We start from the raw sequence: 10,534 nt of genomic DNA, 5'->3' as shown, positions 1-10,534 counted from the left end.
GTTGTCAACACACTTGGACTGCAAAGAATTAAACATATGAGAGGAAGATTGTGTGGGCCTCAATGTAATTTTTCATAAAATATTATATGATGGAGGATTTAACAAGTTTCCTTAACATGGACATATCATCGACGGCTCTGAATAAGCTAATTTACAAGAAAATTACACAGGAATGGTTAAACTCTCAAGACATTTATATACTTATTTACATAAACCAGTCAAAAGAAATTTACTATTAGAAAGTTAATACCACATCTCATACATTGATGAAACATGAGTCATGCAATTTAAACAGAATGCAGAGCCTGAAAATGAACTTGATGGATTCATGTACATCTTAACAATGATTGATTTATTTTCCAAATTAGCATGAGTCTTTACATTAAGAGGCCAGAAATCGGATAAAATAATCAAAGCTTTCAGCCTAGTATTTTTGTCACATGAAGGATGGTGGAAACTACTGAAATTACAGAGTGATAATGGAGCAATTTTGTTAATATAATTTTTTTCAATTATGTCACAAACCTTGGTATTAAATTTTAAACTAATGAAAGCCAAGAAGTGAAGAGAGCTTTCATGAAAAGGTTTCCGAGAGTCCTGGGGAGCCAATGGGAATACGTAACACCACTACTTCTTATGTTACCACAGTGGTGAAGCTCTTGATGGTGAATTCTACACATTGAAAAGTCAAACTGGGGCAAGTGGCTAGTCCACTGGTGCTGCTGAATTCTGTTGAAATGAGCACTCCTTTTATACCCACTTCATGGTAGCATAGAAGGAAAAAGTTATGGGATGAGCTTGGGTGTTTCCTGATTAACTCAACTGTTTTCATATCTCTTGGAACTTATATTTGACCTGAGTTTTCATGGTTCTCATACCATACCAATGATGGCCTGGCTTCCCACCCAGAGGGCCTGGGTTCAAATCCCGATGGTGTTGAATATTTTTCAGAGGTATCTCGATCCCTACTTGAGGTACTTTGTGGAGGGCACTTTGAGTGAGTACGCCATCCGTCGGATGGGATGTTAAGCTGCGGACCCCTTGGCGCCTTTCGTAAAGAGTAGGCTAATGCCGACACCGGATTTCTCTCCACCCTTCATCCTTTCTTGTCCATCCCCTATGGTTCAAATACCCTCAGCTGTCGGTTGCCTCCCCTAAATACTACTACTACAACCAATGATGGCATGCTTCTATATCCAAAATTTAGTTTCCTATTACATGGTATTGTTACTTTTCTCCGGTGTTTATTAGTAATAAGATAATTGTAATTGCTCATAAGAGAGCAGATGCTTTTCAGTTAATTAATGCCCACATCAAACTTATTAAGAGATAATGAAAAAAGTTCATAATATATTTTTATGTAGAATTTTATCAGCTTTCACACAGTTTCATTTATGATTTCCTAAGTGCAATATTAAATGAGTGGATTGCTACTGTTTATACAATTAATTCTGATTTCCTTCATTACTGACTCCATTTAGATTAAATTGAAAAGGTATTACAAAATTATTTCTTGTACTCACATGACATAGCTGTTGCATGCTTTCACTGTCATATTTCTGGATTCATTATTTGATATGTAGTTCACAATGACATTCATCGGTTTCATGGTAGTTATACCATCATACGGTTTGGGAGTGGGGATACAATTTGACAGAATTTGATTCAACCTCGAAGTTTTTAACCAGGCGAGTTGAATGGGGTTGCAGTGTGCATGCATGCACACTTGTTGTGCTGGAGGATGGTGGTGGGATGGGGTGACCTTGTGCTTGTTTTCCCACTACTTGTACACATACTAAAGTTCTATGGTTGTGGCTAGTGACTAGCAGTAATGAGGTTTAAGGGTACTTTTTGATAATCAGCACTACTAGCTCTTTCCTTTACAGGTACTCATTAATTTTTGAAAAGGAACTAGTCATTCATGCTTCTCTTGTTATTTTTATTACAGAGTTCACACATCATGTTGCAGAGACGTCACAAGTATCAAGGGGCACAAATATATTTTTTTTTTTGATAAATCAAAAACAACTTAACTGCGTGAAACCTCAAAGGTTGTCAAGCAAGCATCTTAAACAGACCTAGTTAAGCCATAAATTCAGTTACATTACCTATATCCAGGGCGAGGTTATTTGCTGATTCAAGTGTATGGGAAGGAATTGAGTAATGGGTGGTCTACTGAAGCAAGTTCCAAATTTTTCATAGTAGATTAAAATCAAGTTTAAGTAACTCAGTGGGTTAACATTGACTATTTCATTCCTTTTTGAAAATTTACATATTTTACTTTTTTTTGCCATTGAATTTTTGTTTTCCTGCTCTATTCTTTCTGGTTAATTAATTGCTACACCAGACTTGTTTTTGCTGGTGTTCCACATTTAAGTAGGGACTATTGAAGGCTTTTTACAGATTGATTACCAATGTAACTTCTACAGAGGATGGTGCAATTTTGCCAAACTTTGAGTTATGACATATTTACACCACTTTTTAAACAATCGATAAAAGTTTTCCAATTTCTCTTCAGTAATTCAAATCTCAATTCTCTGGTTGCATTGTGTAATTTGCAATAGGTTGGTAATGGTTTATTATGCCTACATTTATCCTACTCGAGGAAATGTAAGTTACTCTCACTTTCACTCAAAAGATAAAATATTGAAACGAACTTCATAACTGTGTTTATGATATGCAATTTTTTCCCATGTACTTTTTAATCTTTTGGAATGTAGGCCAGAGAGCCTTATTTGTAATCCATAGTATTTCAGTGGTAAAACTTATTATCAGACACTTTTGTCAATACATGTATTTTGAAATGCAACATACCGCATTTATTAAGATTAATTTATGAATATTCCTTGAAAACACCCAAAAGAATTTGACATGCATGATCACTACTATTTTTTAAGCATTTCATTTAAATTGTTTACAAATTAATGACAAAATGAGCAACAATCTGTAAGTCACTGGTTCGAAAAATTATTAAATTTTCATTGTTTGAATAATTTAAGTTTTCACTATGCATTTCTGCTTTCATTTATTTTGACAGATGCGAGACTCTTTGAAACAGAACAATAGATATTAGAGTATCTATACAAGTAACCTGTGACTATAATTTCTCATTAGTTAAGCACATACCGTCGAAACATCTATTTATATCCAACTCTAGTTATTCTATTCCAACCCATGTAACTAAAGCTAAGTACATCTACAGGTAAACCCATTCATTAGTGTCTCCATAGAGGAAATAGTACAACTATATATTGATATACCTAAAAGGTATCAACACACCCATACATTACTCAGCCAATGGAAGATTCAAGATAGCCGTAGATGGGTGTAGTTAAAGATCAATTGTCACACTCATTTATGGGGGTACCTGAAACTTGTAAGTAATGAGTGGTTACCGTTTGGCCATCTGACATACTGGGAACTTCAGTCTAGAATCAAGATGGAGGATACTAATACCCTCACTTGATAAATTAAAAATTTTGCTGCCATTATATATTGTTCCCTCACTAATTATTATTCATCTTACTTGAACACCACTGGTCACTGTCTGTAGAAAATAGGTTTATTGTTAATATTTTCATTTAATACAAATGGTTTTTCAATATTCTATTAATATTTGTTTCTCAGTGCGCAATCCAAACATATACTGATATTTGTATTTGAATCACAAATTCACAATAGTAGATATATTCAAACTTTGTCATTCAAGCTAATTGAATGTTAGCAAACACTTGGTAATGGTAGTCAGGGGGAGAGCTCGAGAATGTATGCTTTAATTTTTTACTGTTTCTTTAAGATTTATGTCAAACTATCTCCCAAAAATTTTACCTACATTTGTATTTCCTGGAGAAAGTCACTTCAGGTGCAGTGGAGGGTTTTGTTCTGGATCTTAATATTCTTTTACCATTACCTACTAATTTAACCCAAAAAAGTGTTATCTAGTGACTTATCAGTATTGAATGGCAACAGAAATACGTCAATGTGTCAGCTCCCATCACTTGAGAGCCCTTAAGGGCAATCAGTGCCATATACATAATTTATCAAACCCCTTAATGAATGTGTAATTGTAACTTCCTAAAACTCATAAAGTTTTACCACCTCATGTGCCAACTTCTCTAACAAGAATGACATTAAAACTGCAATTTCAGTTCATAAGCCTGATCAACTTAAGTCCAGTTCTCTTTTTAGGTTTTACCAGCAAGTCAGAATCAATTTCCTTAAACATCCAAGATATTCTAAAATTGAGGACTTGATAATTTCATATCCTCCATTTTATTCAACGTGCTAATTACTGTATTTCGGCGAATGTTACCCAAAACTCACTTAAGATACCAATTTTCTGGATGTCTCTGCACAGGCTTCAGATATTTTTAAGGCATAAAAAAGGACTAAAGATTCTTGCAGGAAAAACATCCTTGATCACCTTGCCAGCCCTTAATTGAACCTAACAAGCCTCTGCTCCAACCACATATGTACAATATTATGCGTACAAATGCACTAATCTGGGAAAAAGTAACTCACCTCCAAAAATTGTACTATCAATGATTACTTAACTCTAAGAGAAAATAACTGGCACTTATTTTGAATTAATCAGAAAAAGACTGCCAATGGAACAAATGTGATGAAAGATGAGACTTTCTAATATACTTCCTCAGTCTATTAAAGACTAGCAGTATCACATCCCTGATATGCAACTTGAAAAGATTCCTGGAACAAATTATTAATTTGCATCATAATGATATTATAATGCAGGAATCGTATATTTTATCTACTTCATATGTACCTGTATGCATTTATATTTTCATAAACCTATCTTATTCTACACATTCAATAGTTATTCATTCACTTGATACTTGATGAATTACTGGATGAATAACTAATTATACTTTTTAAACTCAGCTTCCCTCTCCCAATGCTGATGTAATTTTCAAAATCCACTAAGGTTTTATGGCCTTTAATGATACTTCTAATGAACATTGCCATTCCCTCTCTAACATCCCATGAGTGTAGATTACAATGCAATTATAAAGGCCACACAAAGAGTTTCTCAGCATCTAACTTGGCCAGTTATCACTTAATACAAAAGATCAGGCAAGGCTCTACAAAAAATCTTTCATACAGACGATCACTGACCTTAAGCAAGGAAGCCATTGCTCTTAAAAGACTATTCAGTTGGAATAAATTATTAGAATAATGCTTTCAAAATATTTATTTACATTATTATGCATTATCTTCACTTATCTAGTCACTTTCAAATTAACATTTGGCTTTTATTTACTCAAGACTTATCCTATATTGGTTTAAGTCTTAAATATTGGAGCAAAAAATTGTACTCCGTGCTATTACATTAATAAGTAATCAGATCAATATATTCTACCATTAGCATATCGGTATCAAATGAATTATTGAAAAATGCAAGAACTGCCATTTCTTTTTTCTCAATTATTGCAACACCAATGAAGTTTCAGTCTCCAATAATTTCAAAACCAATGAGATATTTAGATGCCATTTTTTTAATGACATGCAAATTCCTGGTTAGGATGCTGGGGAAATAATGAAATATTATTTGCTACACAAAATTAAACAGGTTTGATAGGCAAGGTTAAAGCTCACCAAATAATAAGCCCTAGGAAGGTATGTGTGAAATTTACAGTAACAGGTTGTGAAGGCGCCTGTTCCTTTCTCCTGCCAATTGCCACCTGTGGTTTCCCAGGAAGATCTGGTGCCCAAAATACCTAAGCACAGTTTTGGTGAATTTGAGGGTGTCCAGGGAATATAAACCTGGGTTCTCTGGTCAGTAACCTAGTGCTCTATCCACTGGACTCCCATGCCTCTCCAATACCACCATGTGAAGGTAAAAATAACACAGATTTTCATGTGACTTAGACCAATTTATTTAATTCTTTATATCAACATTCATTCTCATTTTCCATGTGTGAAAAAGATGTCATACTTGGCTCATAAAACCTTCATGAAGGAGACTGCCTATCACTATAACATGCACAACATAATTAAGAGTGCATTTAGAACACAAAATAAAATGTCTTACCTAAGATGCAAAGTTTAAAAAGTTTGGAACTTTTAAAGTACAAACAATTCAATATTAATAGTATGAATATTATAAGAATTTCATATTCATGATTTTTTCTTTATTACATTTGTGGAAAACATTATTGACCAGCTTTTGGTCTAACAACTATGAGAGTTGACCATGATACATAGATAACATACCAGGAAGCATATGAAAGTAAAACAGCCTTAGTTCATCAGGTCCCTCTTAAAAATGTTGAAATGGCTTAACATTCTAAAGTTACAAGAATTACCAAACCAAATATGGAAGTAAATGGCATGATAATATTGAAGGTTGATGATACTGTCCAATCTAATTAACTATGACATTAATATCAACAACAAAAGAATACAACATGAATAAGTGCCTGCCCATTTCCCTTCAATTTTGTCTAATCAAGTACAATATATCAGGGAAAAATGGCTAAGCCATTCACACAGAAGAACAGCAACCCTTAATCTGCCAAAAATCTATTGCCCAAAATAGTGTTGAGAATATGAAATGAGAAGCAAGAGTGTAGAGCGTCTTCTGGTGAGTCAAACAGTTGCAACTATTCACCTCAATGAAACTGATACAAAAAAAAACCATGAAAGTGGATCTCATGACCAGATCACTATTGCAGGCAAAAATATTTCCCAATACACTAAAAACAGTGAAATATTACCAGTGGGCAATAAAATACACATTTCTTCAAGCAATAAGTGTAATTCCTGTAACAGATATAAATGTAACTATTCTTCACATGCACATAAACCCTGTAATAGCTGAAACATTTTTTTAATTTTAAATTCGGATGAATGTGTGTCCCAACTTCATTATTTTAAACAAACGTTTCACAAGGGTAAACCATTGTTTGGTCATGGTGAGCTCAAAGTAAAAATCACTGTCTCAAGAGCATTCACACCTAATAGAGAATAAAACTAGCCAACATGAAAATAATATTCCTGAAAACGAATTACTCATGGGAAGATTATAATGTAATTGAGACAGTAAGCCCCCTACAATGTTTTTCTGTGTGTCTAAATGAATGGGAGAGGTAGAATGTGCCAGTTAACTAATGATCTTTGTACGGTGATTTTAAAAATTTTATTTATTCCTCATAAAAAATAAAAAAATGATAAATAACATTAGTGACTTAAGTTATGTAAAGATTACTCTCCTCTATTATCAAATAATAAGCAACTGGAATAATTTCTACTGAGAAAAGGTCTATGCAAATACCTCGTAACATAAATGTTACAGACTAATGTAAATATGAACCTCTATAGCTTGAAATTTGAGGGAGGGAATCTCAAGGAATAAAAATATGGCATGAATATTAACTGGGATTAACTAGGTTTGAGCTAAAATCATTCAAGTCTTAGAGGTTCAACTGCATTTCATCATTTGTTGGCAGAGAAGTACAGGTTGGAAGGTGAATTCCCTTCTTACCTAGTTTGTGAATAATTTTCAAATTAAATTTATCCAACAAAAACGATTCGTATTAGCCATAGACTGTAATTTCTCAATAAGTAGGCTCACTATGCAGGATTTAAAAAAAATGTTTCCTCATGATAGGTACTAAACTCTACTGTCAAGTCAATTCTCAAACAGAATTCCAATGCCATTTCAAATAATTAAAAAAAATTATCATATAAAAACTTGGTCAAAACTTTTGAAGTAATTTGACCAAATTTCTGCAAAACAGCAAAAATACATTCAACAGGTAATATGCCAAATAATGCTCTTAAAGACTAGAACACATATTTGTGCTCACTGAAAATAAGATATTTGTACTATCATATTGATTTAATCAACATTTTAACCATATTTTTTCTGTTCCATGGGGGATGGAGAAGTCTAAAAATGGGGGAAACTATGTACAATGTTACATAACTTTTACTTCAGTTGTCAGTCAACAGCTTTGTCAGCATAAGTCAGTTTAACATTTAAAGCAGAGAAAAACTCAAGCAAAGAATTATTAACCAAACACTCAATGTATATTATAAAAATAGAGAAAATATTCATTCAATACGCAAAGCACTTCATACAATAAGAACAATACATTTGTGCTTGACTTTAATACAGAGCATCAACCTTAAAATGAGTAGTGTACGCTTTACAAAAAATATACAGAATGGATAACATCCTTCACCCAAGATAAAATAACTAGCTGCACATATATTAGACAAATGCAGATTGAAAATTAAAAATGAGCTTACATTGGACAGAAACAATAAAAGAAATGTGACTTCACAGCAGTCACTTCTTCAGACAGACAGATTTATAATTTATGATCACCGAGGCGTGCTCTCATATGCAACACTGCATGCTGCCAATTGTAGTGAAGTTTCTTAGAGATAGCTTCTTTGTGATGTGCTGGACTAAGAAAAATGAAGAAAAATTTCTTGTCTATCTGCTTCATCCATAACAAAACCAAAAGATTTCACTGAAATGTCACACAGACGCACAATTTATATTTTTCAGTAAAAATCAGTGTGGCTTTCAAATTTTTTAAGTACAAATTGAAAGCATTAACTAACAACCACCATATATTCTGATGCAATTATTTTATTGCCTCACATTTTTTTAGCCAAGTAGCCAGAACAATAAATAAAAGTTTTAATGCAGGGATGTTTGAGATTGAAAAAATGAAACATCAGTTCCACTACAGAAATAAAGAGCTGAAAATGGAGACAGGTGCAGAAAGGGAGTCATGCCACTAGAATGAATTTTTAATGTAACATGCATTAACATTGAAAATAGAAGAGGGTATGTACTGTGGTAGAAGTAGTCACAAGTATGACTCCATGAAGCTATGTCAACCGACAAGTCTCATGCCCAATGTAAAATGATTGTTATACATTGTTCATTGAAATAATAACACAATAAATAACGTAAATAAACTACCACTTATCTAGGGTGTGGCACATTCAGCTGCCTACATGATCAAAATTTGGAAATTCTGTAATTACAGATCATTAGTGCTGGCACAAATGAAGAAGAGTATGACATTGCTACTTGTGCTCCTGTCATTAAAATTTTGATTGACTGAATTGATATAATTTTAAAATGTCAAATGCAAAGCTAATGAGCAAATAAATATAAAATGCAAAAGAAAGTTAAAATGGTAAATGCAGAAAATTCTCATTTAATAGCAATAACAGGCATCAGAATATCTGCAATGCAAAGAAATACTTCTTTACAGTGGTCAAGCATGTATCCCTTGCTAACTGCCCGGGAGGGGACAAGCAATAAAACAAGATTAATGTGAAAGATAAGTCAATACATAAGTGGACAGGAAAAAGTAGTAGTGTACATTTTAAATGATGTTAAAACAATTGGCATTGCTCAATTTTAAAAGGGAGCAGGCACATATTAGTTGAGAGATTATTTTACATCTTTTAGAGACCAAATGGAATAATGAGCAGGCAACAATGTGAGTTTAAGCGCCTAAAAATGACAATTATATTGAGATGTGAAGGTCAAGAGAGAAAGAATGTAGCATAAATGATGAACCTGAATAATTAGAAAATTCAGTGTCAAGTGCAAAGAATTTTACAACTGACGGTTAATCCAACCATTTAAAGAATGTACAAGGTGAAATAACTTTTATTGGCAGTGACATCAATCATACAGAAAATGCACTATGGTTGAAATTTTGAGAAAATTACTGAATAAGAGGTACAGTGAATTTATTGATGTGTCTAAGCTCTCAGAGCAATTTCAGTTTTGAAAAAGGAGAAAGCATAACTGATTTAATAATTCAACTGGACTTTATAAAAAGGCACTGTTTAAATACAGTGAAACCTCGAATTTATGTTTCCAAGGTGACCAGAGGAATTATGTGGGACACTTGAGGTAAGGAGGTTAAAAATGTACTTGAAAGGTATCTTGATACTTACAAATATCACAAGGTTATAGGAAATGTATAAAAACACTAGCAACTTCTTTGTATAAGCAAGGTATTAAATGTCAATAAAAAGCCCTAGAACTGAAAAACAAGTCCTCACATAGAAATAATGTTACTGTATTCAGTTATGTAAATAGGAATGCCATTAGCTCATTTTTAAGGGTTCTTCACCTTGGTAATATATTTGTCCATCTATTGATAGTGGTCAACCCTTTAAAGGCCACAGGGAAAGAATGACAATGTGTTAATTTTTCATTGTCATCTTCACAACCACATTTCTGTGAGGATTTTAGAGATCATGCGATAACGAACCACTCTTTTTGAGTCTGATGAAATAGCCACATAATATGAAAATCAAAGTCCCTACACAATCCTTTATACAAGCCAGCAAGCTCCTTTGTATTGCAATAAGATTTGAAATGTGAGCATATATTCTTCAACTTTCTAGCAGGGTCTTCACATTCACAGCAACTTGTGGCAGAATTTGCAGCTTCTGCTCAATTTTCAATGTTTATATTTCTATTTTTACCTATTCAAAGCAACATACATCAGTATTAAAATAAAATATGACA

This window comes from Hetaerina americana, unplaced genomic scaffold, assembly GCF_022747635.1.
Source record: "Hetaerina americana unplaced genomic scaffold, ioHetAmer1.1.p SCAF_60, whole genome shotgun sequence".
In the NCBI taxonomy this organism is placed as follows: Eukaryota; Metazoa; Arthropoda; class Insecta; order Odonata; family Calopterygidae; genus Hetaerina; species Hetaerina americana.
The sequence above is the reverse complement of the archived record's forward strand: the minus strand, read 5'-3'. Positions refer to the sequence as shown.